Here is a 25271-nt window from a genome sequence, read left to right on the forward strand (position 1 = left end):
CAAGTCCAGAGACACAGGTGGGGCTCAGTCGGCATAGGATAAATGCACACCAGTGCACCTAGCCAGGCTGAGCTTGAGCGGTGATGTCCTCCCTGCTGCCATTTGAACCTCAGTCCTCATCTGCAGAAATCCTGGGCCTAGGGGACCATGCAGACGGCTTCCCTCGCTGCCTGATGCCTCCAGCTGTCTTAAGGCTTACACTGGCACTGGCGCAGCCTCCCTCCAGCTGTACCAGGAAACAGGACACAAATGTTGGGGGTCTGGGCCACCAGGCCATGTGAGGAGACCAGCTACCACAACCAGGGCTTGCTGAGACAGGATTCCAGGCATGGGGAACAGTGTTGCTGAGCAGTCAACGTGGCCTGCTGGGCCTGGGAGAACCCCGGGCTCTGTTCTCTCAGGGGACCCTGGGCTGCCCTGTGGGAGTGGGGTGCGTGTGAGCAGCAGAGACAGACTGAGAGGTGGCTTCCCGGCAGGATGCCCATCCCACTTATTTCCAATCATGAGCACACCTTTCCCTGCGGTTCTGAAAGAAGTGGTCCCTGGAGCTCTGTGCTGGGTGGCCCCAGCTCTTTAAAGAAAAAAAAACAACACTGGAAATTGGAGGAATTCCATTTTTAGAATTGAAGTCTGAGACCAGAGAGGGTGTGACTTCAGCTGAGAGCAAGGCAGGCCAGATCCCAGATTAGCCAGGTCCGGATGCCAGGCAGCCCCTCCCTAGCCCAGCACGCCCGTCCGGTGACTCGGAGACTCGTCCTGACGAGGAGGGTGAGCAGGCAGCGGGGAGTCAGCCAACCTGCTCTTTCCATGGCCTATGCTTCTCTTGTTCCCATCCCACCTCTCCTGCCGGGTCACCCCTCCCAGCCGGAGGACAGGCACCCCAGTACAGCTGCCCAGCCAGGGACAAGCTTCAGGCTACCTCCACCCTGCCCCTCTTCTATCCCTCTTTCCTCCCTCCCCCTTCCTCCCTTCCTTCTTCAGGCATTCACAGACAGGGCTGCCCACCAGATTGCAGACGCTCCAGGACCAAAGGGAAATCCCTGCCTTCTTATCTCTTCCAAAAAGCTGCTCGCAAAGACAGACATCAACAAACATCTACAGCAAAAAGATGAACAGTTTAAAAAATAACCACTTCCTGTTCCATTCTCCACTTGAGACAAATGGGACTGTGTGGTTTGTTCCACGTGGGCACTGCACTTTTATTTCTGTGGCTCCTCCACCTGCTGCAGCCTTCCCACCTGCCACATGAGTGTCTCTCTCCCCTATCTCCCGGATCCCCAAGGGACACAGGTGCTCTCCCCCCTACCCCAGCCACCCCACACACCTTCAGGCCTCCTGTCTCAGCTCCTGCTGGCAGTCAGCTCACTACTCCAGGGCACCTGGTTCTGTTGCCCAGCCTGGCACCTGATACTAGCAGTTGTCAGTAAATACTGAGAGTGACATTAATATGAAACACTAGGCCAGGTGTGGTAGCTCGCACCTGTAATCCCAGCAATTTGGGAAGCTGAGGTGGGTGGATCACTAGAGGTGGGGAGTTCGAGACCAGCCTGACCAACATGGAGAGATCCCCTCTCTGCTAAAAATACAAAATTAGCCGGATGTGGTGGCACATGTCCGTAATCCCAGGTACCGGGAAGGCTGAGGCAGGAGAGCTGCTAGAACCGAGGAGGTGGAGGTTGCGGTGGGCCAAGATTGCACCACTGCACTTCAGCCATAGGCTCTATGCCTGTCTCTGATGTCCCACGGGCCTGGCAAATGGCAGGAGGTGGGTGGTCCTCCCCCACACTTTTTTTTTGAGACAAGGTTGCACTCTGTTGCCCAGGCTGGAGTGCAATGGCACAGTCATAGCTCACTGCAGCCTTGACATCCTGAGCTCAAGTGATCCTCCCCCGTCAGTTCAGCCTTCTGAGTAGCTGAGATTATAGGGCTCTAGCACCATACCTGGCTAATTTTTTTTTTTTTTTTTTTTTTTTTTTTTTTTTGAGACAGAGTTTCACTCTTGTTGCCCAGGCTGGAGTGCAATGGCGTGATCTTGGCTCACTGCAACCTCCGCCTCCTGGGTTCAGGCGATTCTCCTGCCTCAGCCTCCTGAGTAGCTGGGATTACAGGCACACGCCACCATGCCCAACTAATTTTTAGTATTTTTAGTAGAGACGGGGTTTCACCATGTTGACCAGGATGGTCTCGATCTCTTGACCTTGTGATCCACCTGCCTCAGCCTCCCAAAGTGCTGGGATTCAGGCTTGAGCCACCGCGCCCGGCTTCAATTTCTTGACCTTGTGATCCACACGCCTTGGCCTCCCAAAGTGCTGGGATTACAGGCTTGAGCCACCGCGCCCGGCCTCATACCTGGCTAATTTTTTAATTCTTTTGTAGAGTCAGGGTCTCACTATGTCACCCAGGCTGTCCATGTCTTTTGATCCCAGGCAGCCCCTTAGGAGCCCAACCCCAGCTGCTAAGAGCTCCAAGGACTGGCAGGAACTCCTGAGGATCATGGCGGAGCTCAGGGACTTAAGGGAACTTGATGAGAATCCCCTTGAAAGGGGAGCAAGAGGAGCAGCTCTGTGCAAAAGAAGCCTGGAGAAGGAGCAGCCCGGCCTTCCTCTCATGCCTGCTTCAGGGGTGCCCTTGCAGCATGTCAGGTGCTGTGGGGGAGGACAGCAGCCCCTCCTGTCCTCCGCTCACAGCAGCTGTGGAAACTGACCACACAGTGCACATTGGGGAACAGATAGGCAGGTGCTCAGAGGAGGCCTTGACCCAGGCAGATGCTGTGAGAAAAGGCTTCCCCCAGGAAGTGAGTATCAGCTGAATCCTGGAGGACTGGGGGACAAAGGGGAGGGAGAACATTCTAGGCAGAGTGAATACTATCTTACGGGGTGTGGCTATGTGAGAGACCAGGGTGAACTCAGGGACAGCTAAGGGTGTTCAGGGGACAGGAGACCGGGAGGTTGGCAGCACCAGGCCCTGGAGGCCTTGTCAACCAAGCCAAGGAGTTGGAATTTGCTGCAGAGAGTGGTGCACGGAAGCACTGGTAGATGTTGTGGATGAATTGGCCTTTTCTCCTTTCCCCCATCACTCCAGGTTCATTCCTGCCTGAGGACTCCTGCCCGCAGAGCTCTCCTGGGGCTTTTTAAAAAATTTATTTTTGAGACAGAATCTGGCTCTGTTGCCCAGGCTTGAGTGCAGAGTGCCATCTTGTTTCACTGCAACCTCTGCCTCCTGGGTTCAGGTGATTCTCCTGCCTCAGCCTCCCGAGTAGTTGGGACTACAAGTGTGTGCCACCACACCCAGCTAATTTTTTGTATTTTAGTAGAGCTGTGGTTTCACCATGTTGCCCAGGTTGGTCTTGAACTCTGGAGGTCAGGTAATCCACCTGCCTCAGCCTCCTGAAGTGTTGGGATTACAGGCGTGAGCCACTGCGCTCGGCCTCTCCTAGGGCTTTGAATGCCTGCCTCCTTCCCGTCATTTGGGTCTCTGCTTACTCACCTGCCTCTGAGTTGACACCTGATCACATAGCCTCTGCCTGTTCCATCATCTCTGTGAGATCCGATATTTCCTTATGTGTTTGTGGCCTCCTCACTGGAACATAAACTCTTAGAGAGCAGAGATTCTTTTTTTTTTTTTTTTGAGACGGAGTTTCACTCTTGTTACCCAGGCTGGAGTGCAATGGCGCGATCTCGGCTCACCGCAACCTCCGCCTCCTGGGTTCAGGCAATTCTCCTGCCTCAGCCTCCTGAGTAGCTGGGATTACAGGCACGCGCCACCATGCCCAGTTAATTTTTTGTATTTTTAGTAGAGACGGGGTTTCACCATGTTGACCAGGATGGTCTCGATCTCTTGACCTCGTGATCCACCCGCCTTGGCCTCCCAAAGTGCTGGGATTACAGGCTTGAGCCACCAAGCCCGGCTGAGCAGAGATCTTATACATCTCGTTCACCTATGTATCCTTGGCTTTCATTATGAGGATCATGGGAGAGCAACAGATATTCGTAGAGAAAGTAAAAGAACAAGCCGGGCGCGGTGGCTCAAGCCTGTAATCCCAGCACTTTGGGAGGCTGAGGCGGGTGGATCACGAGGTCGAGAGATCGAGACCATCCTGGTCAACATGGTGAAACCCCGTCTCTACTAAAAATACAAAAGACTAGCTGGGCGTGGTGGCGCATGCCTGTAATCCCAGCTACTCAGGAGGCTGAGGCAGGAGAATTGCCTGAACCCAGGAGGCTGAGGTTGCGGTGAGCCGAGATCGTGCCATTGCACTCCAGACTGGGTAAGAAGAGCAAAACTCCGTCTCAAAAAAAAAAAAAAAAAAAAAAGAACAAGGACAGTGGTGGCAGTGGAGATAGATTTAAAAAATACTAGGCCGGGTGCGGTGGCTCACGCCTATAATCCCAGCACTTTGGGAGGCCGAGTCAGGTGGATCACGAGGTCAAGAGATCCGAGACCATCCTGGTCAACATGGTGAAATCCCGTCTCTACTAAAAATACAAAAAATTAGCTGTGCATGGTGGCGCGTGCCTGTAATCCCAGCTACTCCGGAGGCTGAGGCAGGAGAATTGCCTGAACTCAGGAGGCAGAGGTTGCGGTGAGCCGAGATCGCGCCATTGCACTCCAGCCTGGGTAATGAGCGAAACTCCGTCTCCAAAAAAAAAAAAAAAAAAAAAAAAAAAAAAAATACTGAGAGGCTGGGCATAGTGGCTCACACCTGTAATCCTGTAATCTCAGAACTTTGGGAAGCCAGGTGGGAGGATAGCTTGTGGCCAGGAGTCTGAGACCAGTCTAGGCAACATAGCAAGATCGCCTCTGCAAAAAATTTAAAAACCATTAGCTGGGATGGTGATGCACACCTGTAGTCCCTAGCTGTTGGTGAGCTGGGGACTGGAGGGGCAGAGTAGCTGTCTGGGCATCAGGTGGGCGGTCACACCCCGCCCGACCGGCTGGACGCGGGTGGGGGCGGGGCGCTCTGGGTACTAGTCCCTAGCTACTTGGGAAGCTGACGCAAGAAGATCTCTTTTCTTTTCTTTCCTTTTTTTTTTTTTTTTTGTTGTTGTTGTTGAGACGGAGTTTCGCTCTTGTTACCCAGGCTGGAGTGCAATGGCGCGATCTCGGCTCACCGCAACCTCCGCCTCCCGGGTTCAGGCAATTCTCCTGCCTCAGCCTCCTGAGTAGCTGGGATTACAGGCACACGCCACCATGCCTAGCTAATTTTTTGTATTTTTAGTAGAGACGAGGTTTCACCATGTTGACCAGGATGGTCTCGATCTCTTGACTTCATGATCCACCCGCCTCGGCCTCCCAAAGTGCTGGGATTACAGGCATGAGCCACCGCGCCCGGACGCAAGAGGATCTCTTGAGCCCAGGAGTTTGAGGTTACAGTAATTGCCACTGTGCTCCAGCCTGGGTGACAAAGATACCCCAACTCAAAGAAATATTGAGGAAGTAGAATCTTTTTCACCTGTTGTAGTAGGGAATAATGGAGGGGCGCAGGCATCCCAGGTTTCTGGCAAGGGCTGTGGGTGAGCAGAGGGGCCAGTTAGTGGGCCCAGAGGAACAGAAAGAATCAGCACTAGATGCTCGGTGGTGTACAGCCTAGCGGCTGAGCTTGATGACATCCAAGCTGCAGTCTGGCTGAAATCACGACCCTGAAAGTGGTGTGGAGAGGGTTTGTTTGACCCTGACTCACTGCCTCTCCCTGGGCCAACCCTAACTGCTGTGTTACCCTAGGAGCTCCCCGCTTGTAGCCCACCTTTGTTTTCATAAATGAGATCAAAATAACCAGAGTTCCGTTTCTCCGGTGACTGCGGAGCGTAACTGCGGGTTCACACAAGGCTGCTGGTGCTGGGTGGTAATACCGGAAAGGAACCGCAGTTGATGGGGTGGGGGAACTGGCCCAGGAACCCTTCCAGGTTAAGTGACGCCTCCGGGCCCCGCACTTTGGACGCGTGCGCCCCGGGAGGGTGTTCTGCAGCCGCCCGCGGCAGCGAGCGGAGCCGCGCCCACTGAATCAGCACGCCCTCCCGGCTGGCTGCTGAGTCAGGCCTGCGGAGCCCGCAAAGCCGCAGGAGCCGACCCGGGCGCGCTCCGCTGCCCTTCAGGCTCGGCTGGAGGTCGAGTCCCCGCAGCCAGGGCGACGCACCGGTGGCTGCGGGGGGTCAGAGGGTGGGCGTCTCCCGTCCTCACTGCCTACACCCCGGCCCTTCCCCTGGGCCCGCCCGAGGTGCAGTTTGTGTCGGGCAGGAGCGCCGGGAACGTCTCCCTGATTCGAGGGTCCAAAAGCCCCGAGGGGAGGGAACAATGACATGGGGAGGGCGCGGGGTTAGGGCTCAGGATCGCGACCGAAGGCTGTCGGGGGGCTCCCGAAGGCCTCCTAGTGGTGTTCTCGGGGGGCCAGAATGAGCGCACGAAGCTCGCGGGCCTGGGAGTGGAGCGGGGCGGCCACCCAGTGGTGGCGGCGGTAGCCGGGCCTGCACCTTCCCCGGCCGCATTCCGGTCGGGCCCACAGCCGGCGGGAGGGGAAGCCGCCTCAGCGCTCGGTCGTCACAGCTGCGGCGGTGGAGAGACCCGGGCCTCGTCGCCCACCGCCCGCGCCACGCCCTGCCCCGAGCGCCCCGTCCCGCCCGCGTTTCTGCCGCGAGGCCCGCGGGGTCCTGCACCATCACCTTCCTCCCTGTGACCGCCCACCTGATACCCAAACAGCTTCCCCGCCCCTCCAGTCCCCAGGTCGCCGAGCGCTTCCAGGGAGCTTCCCAGCCTCAGTTTCCCCGGCCCCGGGCGACACGAGGGGCGATGACGTCATGCCGGCGCACGGCATTGTGGGGCAAGGCGAGGCGGGGCGCCGCGGGAGCAATACTGAGACGCCATTTTCGGCGGCGGGAGCGGCGCGGGCGGTCGAGCGGGACGGGCTGGGTCGGCGGGGCTGCGCCTGGCGACCAAAGGGACAGCGCGCGGGCAGTCGAGGATGCTGCGGGGCGGCTGCACCGGCGCCCCTCGCTAGTGACCGCCGTTCCGCGCCTCAGGCGGCCGAGGCGGGCTCTGCGCGCAGCAGCTCTCCGCGCACGCGCCCGGCGGCGCTCCTGGTGCTGACAGCGCGAGAGAGCGCGGCCCTCCGGAGCTGGACGGTGAGTCCCCGGCGTGCGCCCCGGGCCGCGGCCCCCTCCTCATCCTCTGCCCTGTCCCCGTCCGGGTTTGGGTCCCGGCCCCTCTCGGTTCCCACGCCCGGTTGCGCTCGAGTTCACCGCCCCTGCTGGTCCGCGACCCCTCGCAGGTTCAGGTGGGCTTCCCGTCCCAGGCCCCTTTCCCAGCCCCGGCTCCCGGCGCCGCGCGTCCTCCCCATTCGCGTCCCACTGCAGGTTCCGGTACCCGGCCCAAGCAGGGCCCCGCCCTGGCCCCGCATCCCCGGCTCAGCTCTGCTGCGGGCGGCGGTGGCCGTTCCCAGGGACAGCTGCGGACCCCGGGAGCCCGCGACGGGGGAGGTGACGGCCCCTGGGATCGCGGCGAGCGGGGAGGCCGGCGGCCGGCGGGGCTGCTTTGTCCGATTCCTCTTCCTTCCGCCCCCGCCTCTCGCGGCACCGCCCTGAGCGGACGCGCCTGTCATCCTCGCGGGCGGCGGGGGGCCCGGTCCCTACCGAGAGCCGACTCCACCTCGCCTCCTTGGCGACCCCTTTTTTTTTTTTTTTCAGTAACCAGATGCGAAACGTTTCAGGCGACCCTGTTCACCTAGGCTGGCGTTGCTCCAACTAAACTTGAAGCAACCCCGGTCCTGGGATGCTTTTTCGATGTAAAATTGGGTGCACCCTTTTCCTGAAAAAAATTAAAATAAAGCGTTAAAAAAGTAAAATCTATGCGTGATGGAGTGGATGGTTTTATAACAACATATGTAGGTCATTTCTAGGCATATTTGTGTTAGGATTATTGTTGCCTGTTTTATAAAGAATTTACATATTAAGCGTTTGAAAAGGCATGCTTACGAAAAAATTTTTTTGGGGAAGGTTATTTTTTTTTGAGACGGAGCTGGAGTGCAGTGGCGAGATCTCGGCTCACTGCAACCTCCGCCTCCCAGGTTCATGCGATTCTTCTGCCTCAGCCTCCCGAGTAGCTGGGACTACAGGTGGGCTTCATCACCTCTGGCTAATTTTTGTCTTTTTAGTAGAGATGGGGTTTCACCCTATTGGGTAGGCTGGTCTCGAACTCCTGACCTTGTGATCCACCCGCTTTGGCCTTCCAAAGTGCTGGGATTACAGGTGTGAGCCACCATGCCTATCCAAAAAAAATGATGTTTTTAAAAAATGTGAGAACAAAAAATCTGAGATGCATTATTTCAGGTGTTCTTTAAAAGGGCAGTTGGATCTTTGATTCTTTGCATTAAATTCTAAGGTCTTTTTTTCCGTACAGCATGACTAAGCCATTGATCAGAATCAGCTCAGAATGCATTACACTAGTTTAGTGAAAAACACATATGGAAACTGGAACGACATCCTTAGGTTCCCAAGTTACATTACTGTCATGGTCTTGCTTCTTTCAGGGATTGTCAACAAGCCTGTTATGGTGTGTCAACAAGCCTGTTATGGTGAGAAATTTGACCTATTCTGTTTCCTAAATATTTGTGAGAATACAATGATACTAAATCTGAAGTGTATTTCAACTTGTGTGGAATTCCATGTGGGAGGGTAGGCACTGTAAAGAGCCAGTGTCTCTCCAAGTCCTCAAAGAATGCAACATCATGTTGCAGTTGAGCCTGGCAGCCCTGTGCTGGCACTGAGTGCTGTGGAGGACCCAAGTGGTAACCTCTAACCTTACTGCAGCCTTGGCACACCTCACCTTGCCTAGCATTGTCTTAGAAAAGCATCCAGACATTCACAGGAGTCAGGATAGTGTTTATCTCCAGCAAGGGGAGGGAATGACACTGGGGAGAGGCACACGGTATCTTAAATATGTCATAACGAATAACTCCAGTCATTTACATTTATACATTTAAAAAATTTATACTTTTTTTTTTTTTTTTGAGACAGAGTTTCACTCTTGTAGCCCAGGCTGGAATGCAATGGTGTGATCTCGACTCACCACAACTTCTGCCTTTCAAGTTCAAGCGATTCTCCTGCCTCAGCCTCCTGAGTAGCTAGCATTATAGGCATGTGCCATCATGCCGGGCTAATTTTGTATTTTTTTTTTTTTTTTTTGAGACGGAGTTTCGCTCTTGTTACCCAGGCTGGAGTGCAATGGCGCGATCTCGGCTCACCGCAACCTCCGCCTCCTGGGTTCAGGCAATTCTCCTGCCTCAGCCTCCTGAGTAGCTGGGATTACAGGCACACGCCACCATGCCCAGCTAATTTTTTTTGGATTTTTTAGTAGAGACGGGGTTTCACCATGTTGGCCAGGATGGTCTCGATCTCTTGACCTCGTGATCCCCCCACCTCGGCCTCCCAAAGTGCTGGGATTACAGGCGTGAGCCACCGCACCCGGCCGCTAATTTTGTATTTTTAATAGGGATGGGGTATCTCCATTTTGGTCAGGCTGGTCTCAAACTCCTGACCTCAAGTGATCCACGTGCCTCGGCCTCCCAAAGTGCTGGGGTTACAGGCATGAACCACCTTGCCCAGTCAATTTATACATTCTTGAGCATGTTTCTCAATGTTGGAAAAGAGTCAATGTGTCGGGCACGGTGGCTCATGCCTGTGATCCCAGCACTTTGGGAGGCTGAGGCGGGCGGATCATGAGGTCAAGAGATCAAGACCATCCTGGCCAACATGGTGAAACCCCGTCTCCACTAAAAATACAAAAAAATTAGCTGGGCATAGTGGCGCGTGCCTGTAGTCCCAGCTACTTGTGAGGCGGAGGCAGGAGAATTGCTTGAACCCAAGGGGTGGAGGTTGCAGTGAGCCGAGGTAGCGCCACTGCACTCCAGCCTGGAGCCTGGCAACGGAGCGAGACTGTGCCTCAAAAAAAAAAAAAAAAAAGTCAATGTGTCACTTTCTGTATAGGGCCATAAACTATCTTAAAATATACTTATATAAAAGGAAAACTAGACTAGAAAAAAGACAGATGAAATATAGGATTAGTATAACTTGGAAACAATAGATAAGTGGAATGTTAGAAAGCAGTATGTATGTATGTATGTATGTATGTATTTATTTAGAGATGAGTCTCGCTCTGTCACTCAGGCTGGAGTGCAATGCTTGATCTCCACTCACTGCCATCTCTGCCTCGTGGGTTCAAGTGATTCTCCTGCCTCAGGCTCTCTAGTAGCTGGATTGCAGGCACCCATCATCACACCTGGCTAATTTTTTGTATTTTTAGTAGCGACAGGTTGGCCAGGATGGTCTCGAACTCTTGACCTCAGGTGATCCACCTGCCTCAGCCTCCCAGTGTGCTAGGATTACAGGTGTGAGCCATTGCGCCTGTCCTGAAACCAGTATTTCATGTAACAAACAAGTGATCAGTAATATACTCAAACAAGAGTATTTGGGAAGATCTAAATGTCAAATTTCAGGGCATAGAATAAAAATGACAAGCAAGTTAAGATTGCAAATACTGGTTTTTTTTTTTTTTTTTTTGAGACAGGGTGTCGCTCTTGTTACCCAGGCTGGAGTGCAATGGCACGATCTCGGCTCACCGCAACCTCCGCCTCCTGGGTTCAAGCAATTCTCCTGCCTCAGCCTCCTGAGTAGCTGGGATTACAGGCACACGCCACCATGCCCAGCTAATTTTTTTTGTATTTTTAGTAGAGACGGGGTTTCACCACGTTGACCAGGATGGTCTTGATCTCTCGACCTCGTGATCCACCCGCCTCGGCCTCCCAAAGTGCTGGGATTACAGGCTTGAGCCACCGCGCCTGGCCTTTTTTTTTTTTTTTTTTAAAGATGGGGTTTCACCGTGATGGCCAGACTGGTCTTGAACTCCTGACCTCAGGTGATCCACCCACCTCGGCCTCCCAAAGTGTTAGGATTACAGGCGTGAGCCACCGCGCCTGGCCAGCAAATACTATTCTTAATGTCTGTTGGGAACCAACTGAATGGCAGGTACTGTGTTGAGTAGCCAACGGTATGTTGATAGAGCCGCTCTTGACTGGGTGTGGTGGCTCACGCCTGTAATCCCGGCACTTTGGGAGGCCAAGATGGGCAGATAACCTGAGGTAAGGAGTTCGAGACCAGCCTGGTCATCATGATGAAACCCCATCCTTTTTTTTTTGTTTTTTTAAACACGGGGTTTCACCATGTTGGTCAAGCTGGTCTCAAACTCCTGACCTCAGGTGATCCACCTGGCTTGGCCTCCAAAGTGCTTGGGTTACAGGCGTGAGCCACCATGCCTGACTGGAACCCCATCTTTACTAAAAACACAAAAATTAGCTGGGCGTGGTGGTTCGTACCTGTAATCCCAACTGCTTGATAGGCTGGGGCAGGAGAATCGCTTGAACTGCAGCGGTGGAGGTTTCATTGAACTGAGATCACACCGTTGCACTCCAGCGTGGGCAAAAGAGTGAGACTCTGTCTCAAAAAAAAAAAAAAAAAAAAAAATGCCGCTGTCCTCTAGGAGCTCACAGGCTGGCCTGGACAGATACCACAGACCAGGTTAAAGGCTGTGATAAGTGCACTGAGGAGGTAATTCTTTGATTCTTTGCAGAAGAAAAGTATAAATCAGCTAGTGTTGGGACCAGGGGGTGGGATTGGGATTTTGGGTCCTGTTTGGAGGCTATAATTCTGGAAGTTGTGCTGCTGTAAGGGGGCATGTTGGGAAGGGAGCATAGGGGTGAGAGTGGAAATATAAGGTTAGGAAAGGTCTTGAATGACTCCTTAAAAGGCTGCTTTCATTCTGAGGTTTACGAGGGAGGGTTGGAAGATTTTTTTTTTTTTTTAAAGACGGGGTTTCACTGTGTTGGTCAGGCTGATCTTGAACTCCTGACCTCAGGTGATCCACCTGCCTTGGCCTCCAAAGTGTTTGGATTACAGGTGTGAGCCACCACGCCCAGCTAGGGTTGGAAGATTCTAAAGAGCCAGGTGACACTTGAGAAAGAGCAGAGGCAGTGGTGAGGCAGGTGCTGTGAACTGGGATGAGATTATTTAGGAAGCTATTAACCCCAACTGAAGACTGCAAGCCTCAGAATTAGGGCAGTGACAGAAGGAACAGAGAAGCTAGATGAGGGGCAGGGGCTGGGTATAAGGGTTACAGTGGACCTGGTTTGGGACTGATTGGATTGGGGTAAATGAGCTGCAGGGAGGACTCTCGCAGAATGATCCTGTGAAAACCTGAGTCAGGTCATTGTCACTCCTCTGTTAAAGCTTTTGTCAGTGTCCTCTGACACCCCACCCTCTTTCCATCTTCCTGCTCTGGCTCTGCTCAAGCACTTCCAGGCGCATCCGCAGTTTTGAACCAAACCCACTCTTCTAGTGATTAGCATTTCCTTACTTCAGCACATACTCATTGGCCTCTGCCCTGCCCGATTCTTCTCCTTAGCACTCCTCACCATCTAAAATACCATATTACTATTATTTTTTGAGATGGAGTCCTGCTCTGTCGTGCAGTGGCACGATCTCGGCTCACTGCAACCTTTGCCTCCTGGGTTCAAGCTATTCTGCCTCAGCCTCCCAAGTAGTTGGGACTACAGGCATGCACTACCATGCTTGGCTAATTTTTGTATTTTTAATAGAGAGGGTATTTTACCATGTTGGCCAGGCTGGTCTTGACCTCCTGACCCTAAGTGATCTGCATGCCTCAGCCTCCCAGAGTGCTGGGATTATAAGTGTGAGCCACTGTGCCCAGCCAATACTGTATACTGTATTCTTTTCTTTTCTCTTCTTCTTCTTTTTCTTCTTCTTCTTTTTTTTTAATATAAAGACAGGGTTTCACCATGTTGGTCAGGCTGGTCTTGAACTCCCGACCACAGGTGATTCGCCGGCCTTGGCCTCCAAAGTGCTTGGATTACAGGCGTGAGCCACCATGCCCGGCCAATACTGTATTATTTTAATCATTTTCTTTTTTTTTCAAGATGGAGTCTTGCTTTGTTGCCCAGGCTGGAGTGCAGTGGCGCTATCTCTGCTCATTGCAGCCTCCACCTCCTGGATTCAAGCAATTTTCCTGCCTCAGCCTCCCGAGTAGCTGGGACTACAGGAACGTGCCACCACGCCCAGCTAATTTTTTGTATTTTTAGTCGGGATGGGGTTTCACCCTGTTAGCTGGGATGGTCTCGATCTCCTGACCTCGTGATCCACCTGCCTCAGCCTCCCAGAGTGCTGGGATTACAGGCATGAGCCACTGTGCACAGCCATCTTCTTGTTTTTATTGTTTGTCTCTGCTTACATTCATAGTCTCCACAAGGGCGGGGAGTTGTGTCTCTCGTATTCAGTGTCAGTGCTTGACATGTAATAGGCTCTTAATAATTATGTTTGTTGAAGGAATGCATCTAGAATGACTTCCTCATCTGTAACTTGGTGACTCACTGCCTGGTGACACTCAGCCAAGGAGGGAAAATGAGAAAATGATGAGTTTGTTTTTGGATGTGTTAACTCTGAAGTGCTTGTGGGGCAGCCAGGTGGTCTAGTGGGCAGTTAGAGATACATGTGTGGACCTCAAGACAGAGGCTGAGGCTGGAGGTAAAGATTCCAGAGACCGCATCATATTGTCGAGCCAGTCAGGTGTGATGTCCACCTGGTAGAGATGGTGAATGATCTAAGAGGGAGAGGGCCCTGGGAAACCAAGAGGAGGGAGATCAGTATCAAATTAGCTAAGAAGTCAGGGAAGGGTTGGACTGAGAAGTCTCTTGGATTTTGCTTCTAGGAGGTTACTAATGACCTTTCAGTTTTTTAAAAAAATATAGTTATAGCCGGGCGTGGTGGCTCAAGCCTGTAATCCCAGCACTTTGGGAGGCTGAGGCGGGTGGATCATGAGGTCGAGAGATCGAGACCATCCTGGTCAATATGGTGAAACCCCGTCTCTACTAAAAATACAAAAAAGTAGCTGGGCATGGTGGCGCGTGCCTGTAATCCCAGCTACTCAGGAAGCTGAGGCAGGAGAATTGCCTGAACCCAGGAGGCGGAGGTTGCGGTGAGCCGAGATCGCGCCATTGCACTCCAGCCTGGGTAACAAGAGCGAAACTCCGTCTCAAAAAAAAAAAAAAAAAATATATATATATATATATATATATATATATATAGTTATATAGGCCGAGTGCAGTGGCTCAAGCCTGTAATCCCAGCACTTTGGGAGGCCGAGGCGGGTGGATCATGAGGTCAAGAGATCGAGACCATCCCCGTCTCTACTAAAAATACAAAAAAATTAGCTGGGCATGGTGGCACATGCCTGTAATCCCAGCTACTCAGGAGGCTGAGGTAGGAGAATTGCCTGAACCCAGGAGGCGGAGGTTGTGGTGAGCCGAGATCGCACCATTGCACTCCAGCCTGGGTAACAAGAGTGAAACTCCATCTCAAAAAAATAAAATAAAATAAAGTAAAATATAGTTATATAGAGACAGGGGTCTCACTGTGTTGCCCAGGCTGGTCTTGAACTCTTGGACTCAAGCCATCTGATTGCCTTGGCCTCCCAAAATGTTGGGATTACAGGCTTGAGCCACTGCACCCGACTTCAACCTTTTGTCTCTTTCCTGAGACTACTACCTCTTAAGGATGGAGGCTATTCAGAGATGATCTGCATTCGTTCTCCCAAGGCATCCTTTGTTGCATTGTACTCTGTAGCCTCTTAGTATGCTCAAAGATCAGAAATGAATTATGATTTTATTTTAGTTTTTTTTTTTTTTCGGAGATGGAGTCTCGCTTTTTCACCAGGCTGGAGTGCAGTGGCGCTATCTCGGCTTACTGTAACCTCCATATCCTGGGTTCAAGTGATTCTCCGACCTCAGCCTCCCGAGTAGCTGGGATTACAGGCGCTCACCACCATGCCCAGCTAATTTTTTTGTGTGTTTTTTTAGTAGAGACGGGGTTTCACCATGTTGGCCAGGATGCTTGATCTCTTAACCTCGTGATCTACCCATCTCAGCCTCCCAGAGTGCTGGGATTACAGGTGTGAGCCACGGCGCCCGGCCGATTTTATTTTAGTTTTAACTAATTTTTGTAGACAGATGAAAGCAACAAATATGGAGCAAACATGTGAAGCTGAGTTATGTGCATATGTGAAGTAAGTTACTTCCTTGGTTCTAAAGTATCTCAGTTACCTTCATTTACACCAGGCATCCCCAAACTTTTTACACAGGGGGCCAGTTCACTGTCCCTCAGACCGTTGGAGGGCTGCCACATACCGTGCTCCTCTTACTGACCACCAGTGAAAGAGGTGCCCCTTACTGAAGTGCAGCGGGGGGCCGGATAAATGGCCTCAGGTGGCTGGGCCGTAGTTTGGGGACGCCTGATTTAAACCATGGATTGTTCCCTGACTTCAGTTGCATAATATGAATTTATGTTCAGGCCTCTCTGAATTTCACTGTACTGCTACTAAAGCTGATCAGAGTGATGTTTGCACTGTTCCAGAGGAAGTAGGTACTGTAAACCTCGGGGTTGTGGTGCGTGTCTGGAGTTTCCATTACTTGGAAGGCTGAGGCGGGAGAATCACGTGAGCCCAGGAGTTCAGAACTAGCCTGGGCAATACAGTTGACCTTGTTTCCTAAAAATATAAATAAATAAAAAAGGGGAAAACAGTTACTGGCATTCTACTGTTGAGGAACTTTATTTTTTTTATTGTTTTTTTGAGACGTAGTTTTGCTCTTTTGCCCAGCTGGGGTGCAATGACATGCTCTTGGCTCAACGCAACCTCTGTCTCCCGGGTTCAAGCCATTCTCTTGCCTCAGCCTCCTGAGTAGCGGGGATTACAGGTGTGCGCCACCACACCCAGCTAATTTTGTATTTTTAGTAGAGATGGGGTTTCTCCATGTTGGTCAGGTTGGTCTCGAACGCCTGTCCTTAGGTGATCCACCCGCCTTGGCCTCCCAAAGTGCTGGGATTACAGGCGTGAGCCATCATGCCCAGATGTTGAAGAATTTGAGGGTGAGAGGGGAAGTTTCTGAAACCAGAGTTACACAACTGTGAAGTCATGATTCTAACTCCGTTTTTTTGCTTCCGAAGTTAAAACATTGAATTGCCCTGCAGTACTTAAAGCTGCAGCTTCACATGAATCATGATAATGCTGTTTAATCCTGTAATTACTTTTACTTGGGAAAACCTTGCACCACTTCAATTTTTTTTCAAAGATATACCATTTTAACCATTTATAAGTACACAATTCAGTAGTGTTAAGGATACGCACATCGTTGTGCCGCATCTCCGGAACTCTCACATCTGGCAGCACTGAGACTATAGCCCCTAAATACTGGTGCCTCCTCCTCCCTCGCCTTCCTTTGGGGGCAGGATAGGTAGGGCATGGTGCAGAGTTGGGGACAGGGCAGGTAGGGCATGGCTCACTGCAACCTCAGCCTCCTGGGTTCAAATGATTCCTGTGCCTCAGCCTCTCGAGTAGCTGGGATTACAAATGTGCCACCATGCCTGGCTAATTTTGTATTTTTATTAGAGGTGGGATTTTCCATGTTGGTCAGGCTGCTGGTCTCGAACTCCTGACCTCAGTTAATCCACCTGCCTCGGCCTCCCAAAGTGCTGGGATTACAGGCATGAGCCACCGCGCCCAGCTGTGTGATTAACTTTTAAAGAAACTGCTGCTGGCTTTCCAAAGTGGCTGTGTAATTTTTTCAATCCTGCAAGCAGTGTGTGAGTGTTCTGGTTACTTCACATCCACCAACATTTGGTATTGCCTGTCTTTTTCATCTGAGCCACTCTAGTAGTAGATGTATAGTGGTTATCTTGTTAGTTTTTTTTTTTTTTTTTTTTTTTTTTTTGAGCTGTAGTCTCACTCTGTTTCCCAGGCTGGAGTGCAGTGGCGCAATCTTGGTTTACTGGAACCTTCACTTCCTGGGTTCAAGTGATTCTCCTGCTTTAGCCTCCCAAGTAGCTGGACTACAGGTGCCAGGCTGAAGTGCAGTGGCAGGATCTTGGCTTAGTGCAATCGCTGCCTCCCAGGTTCAAGCAATTCTCCTGCCTCACTGTCCTGAGTAGGTGGGACTACAGGTGCCTGCCACTGTGCCTGGCTAATTTTTGTATTTTTAGTAGAGATGGGGCTTCACCATGTTGGCCAGCTTCGTCTGGAACTCCTGACCTCAAGTGATCTGCCCACCTTGGCCTCCTAAAGTTCTGGAATTACAGGTGTGAGCCACTGTGCCCAGCCCCTGGGTTCTCTTTTTTAAGGGCACGAATCCCACCATGAGGGCTCCCTCATGACCTAATCACCTTCCAGAGGCCCCACCTCCTAAAAGCATTACTTGGGGCATTAGAATTTCAACATGTGAATTGGGATAAGGGGCACACACTGATTCCATTGCAATAATATTTTGTACAATGTCCTTAGATTTGGGTTTGTCTGATATTTTTCCCATGGTTAGGTCAGGGTTGTAAGTTTTTAGGAGAAAGACCATTGGCTCCTAATTTTGGATTCTGATTCCTTTCTACTAAAACAAACCAGGACTCCTTAGAGTAATGGGTGATTCTAGGGCTGGGGCAAGGAAAATACAAGATGAGCCTGAAGCTTCTAGTGTTTGAAATTAAGAACATGCTAAAAAATAAAGGATGGGAACATGAAGGGACACAAGAATCAACTGAAAGAGCTCCCACTGACAAAAGCTGGAACAACTTGAACAATAAATAATGTAGGAATTTTCATAATTAATATTTTACAGCCGGGCGCAGTGGCTCACACCTGTAATCCCAGCACTTTGGGAGGCTGAGGCAGGCAGATCACCTGAGGTTGGGAGTTAGAGACCAGCCTCACCAACTTGGAGAAACCCTGTCTCTACTAAAAATAAAAAATATCTGGGCATGGTGGTGCACGCTTGTAATCCCAGCTACTTGGGAGGCTGAGGCAGGAGAATCACTTGAACATGGCAAGTGGAAGTTGCGGTGAGCAGGAGATTGTGCTATCGTACTCCAGCCTGCACAAAAAGAGCAAAACTTCGTCTCAAAAAAAAAATTAGGCCGGGCGCGGTGGCTCAAGCCTGTAATCCCAGCACTTTGGGAGGCCAAGGCGGGTGGATCACGAGGTTGAGAGATCGAGACCATCCTGGTCAACACGGTGAAACCCCGTCTCTACTAAAAATACAAAAAATTAGCTGGGCATGGTGGCACGTGCCTGTAATCCCAGCTACTCAGGAGGCTGAGGCAGGAGAATTGCCTGAACCCAGGAGGCGGAGGTTGCGGTGAGCCGAGATTGCGCCGTTGCACTCCAGCCTGGGTAACAAGAGCGAAACTCCGTCTCAAAAAAAAAAAAAAAAATTAGTATTTATCACTTAAAGTATAAAATAAATATTTCCAAGTCCATATTGATATAAATGATTAAATTAATAAATGAGCAAAGAGAGAAAGAACAGACTGATCTCCCCTACAGAAGAATTCCAAATAATGGTTGATTCTCCTTGGAATGTAGGCTGTACTTAGTGACTTGCTTCTTAAGAGTATGGAGTGGGATGAGTGGGTATGGAGGTGGCGATGGTGGTAATCTTACTACAGTGGCTAAACCTGCAAATGCTACCTGAGCTAAGTGATCAAGGCTGATAGATTAGTTGTAAATCATGTTGTTGGCACATGCCCTTGATAGAATTGTCGATGGAAAGATTCAAACTCTGTAAACTATTTGGAAAGATTTATTCTGAGCCAAATATGAATGACCACGGCCCGTGACACAACCCTCATGAAGTCTTGAGAACATATGCCTAAGGTGGTCTGGTCCAGCTTGGTTTTATACATTTTAGAGAGGCGTGAGACCTCAATCAAATACATTTAAGAAATACATTGGTTGGCTGGGCACGGTGGCCCATGCCTGTAATCCCAGCACTTTGAGAGGCCTAGGCAGGTGGATCATTTGAGGTCACATGTTCCAGACCAGCCTGGCCATCATTGTGAAACCCTGTCTCTACTAAAAATACAAAAACTAGCCAGGCATGGTGGTGGGTACCTGTAACCCCAGCTACTTGGGGAGGCTGAGGCAGAAGGATTGCTTGAGCCTGGGAGGCAGAGGTTGCAGTGAGTTGAGATTGTGCCACTGTACTCCAGCCTGGGCCACAGCCTCTGTCTCAAAAAAAAAAAAAAAAAAAAAACATTGGTTTGGTCCAGAAAGGCAGGACAACTCAAAGTTGGAGGGTGAATTTAAGCATTTTCTGGTTGACGGTTGAGTTTGTCTAAAGACCTGGGATTGATAGAAAGGGAATGTTCAGGTTAAGATAAAGATTATGGAGACCAAAGTTCTTTTGAAGTCTTTTTTTTTTTTTTTTTTTTTGAGACGGAGTTTCGCTCTTGTTACCCAGGCTGGAGTGCAATGGCGCGATCTCGGCTCACCGCAACCTCCGCCTCCTGGGTTCAGGCAATTCTCCTGCCTCAGCCTCCGGAGTAGCTGGGATTACAGGCACGCGCCACCATGCTCAGCTAATTTTTTGCACCATTAGTAGAGACGGGGTTTCACCATGTTGACCAGGATGGTCTCGATCTCTTGACCTCGTGATCCACCCGCCTCGGCCTCCCAAAGTGCTGGGATTACAGGCTTGAGCCACCGCGCCCGGCTGAAGTCTTTTTTTTTTTGGACTGTCTTGCTCTGTTGCCTAGGCTGCAGTGTCATGGTACGATCTTGGCTCACTGCAACCTCTGCCTCCCAGTTCAACAGATTCTCCTGCCTCAGCCTCCCGAGTAGCTGGAATTGCAGACACACGCCACCACACCCAGCTAATTTTTGCATTTTTAGTAGAGACAGTTTTGTGGGGTCCAACCCTACAGGGCCTTGAGCCCCTCTCTGCTGGTGTGGAGACGAGAAACTGTAGAAATGAAAGACACAAGACACAGAGATAGAGAAAAGGAAGTTTGGGCCCAGGGGTTCATTTCCAACCAAAGTACAGAGTCTGGCAGTGGCCCTGAGTGCCTGCACACTCTGACCTTTATTGAGTACAAAACTGGGGGCAGGATAGGTAGGGCATGGTGCAAAGCTGGGGACAGGGCAGGTAGGGCATGGCCTTGGTGGTCGGTACATCACCTGTCATATAGGTAGGGATCCAAGGCCTTCTAGTAGCTGAGGTGAGGTAAGGAGCATAAAGCGTCAGCACTTTTCCATACTTGTCAAGAAAAAACAAAGACATTAAATTACTTTTGCTGATTATCTCTTCTAAGAAAAAAGGAACCAGGTGCATAAGCGGAACATGAGAGTGGACATGGAACATGACCAGTGAAGCACAGCATGACATACAGACAATTAAGCCCCCACACGTCTGGGTCTACAGCAAGGGCTTGGAGGAACAGAGTTTTCTCCTAACTCCCCCCAGGAAGGAGATGTTTCTGCCATCTTGCACGTCTCCTTCCCTAGCTGGCTAAACAGTGGGTGCTTTCCCAGCGCTGGCACCACAAAGCCGAGGCTCCCTACAGCAGCCCTTGCACAGGCGTGACAGAGGGCTTAAAGCGTTTTGCCTTAGGGTCATTCCTTTCACATTGTCACCCCAGGTTCACACTTTGTGACCTGAAAGGCACTAGTAAAAGAACTGGGATCACCTATGAGTAACTAAGATCACATACGAATGACTAAGATTACCTATGAATAACTACTATGGTTGTATCTCTGGTTGTTTTCTTCTTCATTATTTATACAGAAATAGGCTGAGGCTTCTGGCTCCTACCTGGGCACTTCTGGGGTCTCCCCACCACAAGGTTTCACCATGTTTGCTAGAGTGATCTTGAACTCCTGACCTCAAGTGATCCACCCACCTCGGCCTCCCAAAGTGCTGGGATTACAGGTGTGAGCCACCCCCGTCCTTCAGAATTTTGAAAGCATTTGTTTAATTTCCTTTTGCTTCCAATGTGGCTGTTGAGAATCCTAAAGTTATTCTCAATTCTATGTGACCTATTTTTTTTTTTCCTCTCTCTCTGGAAGTATAGAGAATATTCTTTGGGACTGGGTGTGTAGCTCATGCCTATAATCCCAGCACTTTGTGAGGCCGAGGTGGGAGCATCATTTGAGCCCAGGACTTTGAGACCATTCTGGGCAACATAGTGAGACCCTGTCTCTACTGAAAAAAAAAATAATAATAATATTCTTTTGTCACCATAATGTTTTCTTAGAACAATTTTTTTTTAAGTCCTTCCTTTGGAATAGTGCCTTGCATAAAATAGGGGTTCAGTAAACATTTGTTTGGCAAATGGAAGGATGTTACTCTTTGGGGGCTGGCCAGATTTCTCAGGAAAATTTACCCTTCTCCTTTTCGGAGGTGAAGACTGGGCTGCAATACCAGGTCTACAAACCAAGTGGTGGCTGAGAGTTGGGTATCTCCCAGGTTCCCTCTGGGGCTGCCTAACTCAGTTGTGCATTTCCTGCCATGCTTGTAGTGGACATCGCAGCCCCACATCTCAGTTTAAAGCATCAACCTAACGTAGTTGTGTGTCTGTTATACTGCATGTCTGGGACGCATTCTGAGAAATGCATCGTAAAGTTATTACGTTGTTGGGGGAACATCAAGGAGTACATTAACACAAACCTAGATACTATAGCCTACCGTACACCTAGGCCATGTGTTGTAGCCCATTGCTCCTAGGCTAAAAACCTGTACAGCATGTGGCTGTAGTGAACACTGTAGGCAACTGTAGCAGCTAAATATTTGTACAACTAAACATATCTAAACATGGAAAACATATAGTCAAAATAGATGTTATAATCTTATGAGACCACTGTCAAATATGAGGTCCCTCATTGACCAACATGTCATTCACTGCACATGACTTATTTTACAGAATTATCTACTCTAAATTTGTCAGTTTCCTCATTTCTATCAGGGAGTTAGTTAAAACTCCCAAGGCCTTCTCTTTTAGTCATTAGTGTGATAAAGTAAGTAAAACATCACTCTTCTCATAAAGGACAAATTAAAAGGACAGTTTTAGTGTGTAATAAGGACTGTTTTCTAAGACAGTGTCTTGCTCTGTCACCCAGGCTGGAGTTCAGTGGCGTGACCATGGCTGATGCAGCCTTGAACTCCTGGGCTAAAACAATCCTCCCACTTCAGCCGTCCAAGTAGCTGGGAGTACAGACATGTACCACCATGCCATCTAATTTTTAATTTTTTTTTTTTTTTTTTGAGACGGAGTTTCGCTCTTGTTGCCCAGGCTGGAGTGCAATGGCGCGATCTCGGCTCACCGCAACCTCCGCCTCCTGGGTTCAGGCAATTCTCCTGCCTCAACCTCCTGAGTAGCTGGGATTACAGGCACACGCCACCATGCCCAGCTAATTTTTTTGTATTTTTAGTAGAGACGGGGTTTCACCATGTTGACCAGGATGGTCTCGATCTCTTGACCTCGTGATCCACCCGCCTCGGCCTCCCAAAGTGCTGGGATTACAGGCTTGAGCCACCGCGCCCGGCCTAATTTTTAATTTTTTAATTAAAATATGTATACATCTATACATGTGTGTATATATATATTTCAGACAAGGTCTTACTCACTTTTTCACCCAGGCTGAAGTGCAGTGGCACAGTCATGGCTCACTGCAGCCTTGAACAACTGTAGACATGCATCTTTATGCCTAGCTAATTTTTTTCTTTTGTTTTTTGGAGAAATTCGATCCCACTATGTTACCCAGGCTGGTCTTGAACTAATGGGTTCAAGCAGTCTTTCTGCTTCAGCCTCCCAAGTAGCTGAGACTACAAGCATGCGCCACCATGCCTAGCTAATTTTTTTGTTTTTTGTATAGATGGTGTCTTGGTATGTTGCCTAGGCTGGTCTTGAATTTCTGGGTTCAAGTGATCCTTCCCTCTTGGCCTCCCAAAGTGCTGTAATTACACACATCAGCCACTGTGCCCAGCATAAGAGCTATTTCTACTTTGCATATTACCTCTGCTTGGATTATTTTAGAGTTGATGTAAAGCAACTGAATATACAAATTAATATTTATGTCTGGTGTTTTTGTGAGAGCTGAGTGATGGAATGTTAGTTGTAGTCTATATATTAGGTATTATTGCTTGCCATCTCTTTTCAGTTACATAGGTACAAATCCTTACCTATCAAGTACAATGTTGAATAATACAAGCACGCTACAGTTACTTTGTCTATGCGAACTGTTAAGCTTTATTTCAAGTTTGAGAATGCGTGTTTTTTTTTTTTTTTTTTTGAGACGGAGTTTCGCTCTTGTTACCCAGGCTGGAGTGCAATGGCACGATCTTGGCTCACCGCAACCTCTGCCTCCTGGGTTCAGGCAATTCTCCTGCCTCAGCCTCCTGAGTAGCTAGGATTACAGGCACTCACCACCATGCCCAGCTAATTTTTTGTATTTTTTAGTAGAGACGGGGTTTCACCATGTTGACCAGGATGGTCTCGATCTCTTGACCTCGTGATCCACCCGCCTCGGCCTCCCAAAGTGCTGGGATTACAGGCTTGAGCCACCGCGTCCGGCCGAGCATGTATTTTTTAAATTAATTTCTTTTTTTTTTTTGAGATGGAGTCTCCAGGTTGGAGTGCAGTGGTGTGATCTTGGCTCACTGCAACCTCTGCCTCCTGTGTTCAAGCCATTCTCCTGCCTCCTACTCTCTCCCCGAGTAGCTGGGACTACAGGTGTGCACCACCAGGCCCTGCTAATTTTTTCTTTTTTCTTTTTTTTTTTTTTTGAGACGGAGTCTCACTCTGTTGTCTAGCCTGGAGTGCAGTGGCGCGATCTTGGCTTACTGCAACCTCTGCCTTCCTGGGTCAGGCGATTCTCTTGCCTCAGCCTCCTGAGTAGATGGAATTACAGGCACACTCCACCATGCCCAGCTAATTTTTGTGTTTTTAGTAGAGACGGGTTTCACCGTGTTGGCCAGGCTGGTCTTGAACTCCTGACCTCGTGATCCGCCCACCTCCCAAAGTGCTGGGATTACAGGTGTGAGCCACCATGCCCAGCCTTCTTTTTTTTTTTCAGTAGAGACAGGGTTTTGCCATGTTGACCAGGCTGGTCTTGAACTCCTGACTTCAGGTGATCTGCCTGCCTTGGCCTCCCAAAATGCTGGGATTACAGGCGTGGGCCACTGTGCCCGGTCCCAAAACTTTCTTGTTATTGTTTCTTATGTTTCCAAAGGCAGGTAAGCCTTTTGAAAGGTTAGCATTTCCTAATTTCTGTCCCATTGGGTAGTTTTTAAAAGATACGTGTATTTGTATCATTTTTCAAATGACATTTAAAAAAGAGTCAAACTTGTTTTATTTCTAGGTTACAAAATGGTACAGACAGGATTTTAAAATTTATTTTTATTTTTTACTCCTGGCAAGTTACGATACATGTATTTAATCAGAGGTCCTAATGTGGAGCCTGACAGGATAGGTTCTTAATATTGTCAGTTTATGTCCTCACAATGAGGTAGCATGAAAAAACAATTGAAGTAAATTTTTGGACATGAGACTCGTGGCCAGGCACTGTGGGCTCATTTCTGTAATCCCAGATTTTGGGAGGCCGAGGTGGACAGATCTCTTGAGCCTAGGGGTTGGAGACCAGCCTGGCAACATGGTAAGACCCTGTCTCTACCAAAAAAAAAAAAAAAAAAAAAAAAATAGCCAGGCTTGGTGGTGTGCACCTGTAGTCCCAGCTACTTGGGAGACTGAGGTGGGAGATCACTTGAGCCCAGGAGTTGGAGGTTGCAACATTCCAAGATCATTCCACTCTGCACTTCAGTCTGGGTGACAGAGTGAGACCCTGTCTTAGAAAAAAAAGGAGAATCCTGTATGTTAAAAATACATGTCAAAATGGCATAGTCTGCTGAGTGTGGTGGCTGAAACCTGTAATCCCAGCGCTTTGGGAGGCTGAAGCAGGCGGATCACCTGAGCTCAGGAGTTTGAGACCAGCCTGGGCAACATGATGAAACTCTGTCTCTACTAAAAATAGAAAAATTAGCCGGGCATGGGGGTGCATGCCTGTAGTCCTAGCTACCCCAGGATGCAGAAGTTGCAGTGAGCCAAGATAGAGCCACTGCACTCCAGCCTGGGCAATAGAGTGAGATCTTGCCTAAGGAAAACAAAAAACAAAAACCAAAACAGGGCTCAGTGGCAAGTACCCATAGTCATAGCTCCTTGGGAGACCGAAGGTGGAGGGTTGCTTGAGTCTAGGAGTGCAAGTCCAGACTGGGCAACATAGCAAGACCCGCATCTCTAAAAGAAAAAGAAAAGCATGAAAACCATGATACTATGTAATTGTAAAAATTGAGTCACTGTTTAAAATAATGGAAATAAAATAAGTTCTAAAATGAAAATAACAAGTTA

At 49.8% G+C, this 25271-nt stretch overlaps 1 protein-coding gene across 17 annotated transcripts in view; it reads left to right on the plus strand.

The window, feature by feature from the left end:
- Positions 1-6828: 6828 nt before the first annotated feature.
- Positions 6829-25271, plus strand: part of KLC1 (kinesin light chain 1) — a 73663-nt gene continuing 55220 nt past the window's right edge. For 10 of the 17 annotated variants that reach the window (XR_745578.3, XR_012516438.1, XM_010343927.3 and 7 more), the window contains exon 1: positions 6830-7115. The gene's annotated coding sequence lies outside the window, so the exon portion shown is untranslated. Of the gene's footprint in view, positions 7116-8518; positions 8564-25271 lie in introns of all 17 variants that reach the window. The other 7 variants (XM_010343934.3, XM_010343937.3, XM_010343939.3 and 4 more) reach the window with 4 other exon arrangements.

This window comes from Saimiri boliviensis, chromosome 2 (genome assembly GCF_048565385.1).
Source record: "Saimiri boliviensis isolate mSaiBol1 chromosome 2, mSaiBol1.pri, whole genome shotgun sequence".
NCBI classification, from domain to species: domain Eukaryota; kingdom Metazoa; phylum Chordata; class Mammalia; order Primates; family Cebidae; genus Saimiri; species Saimiri boliviensis.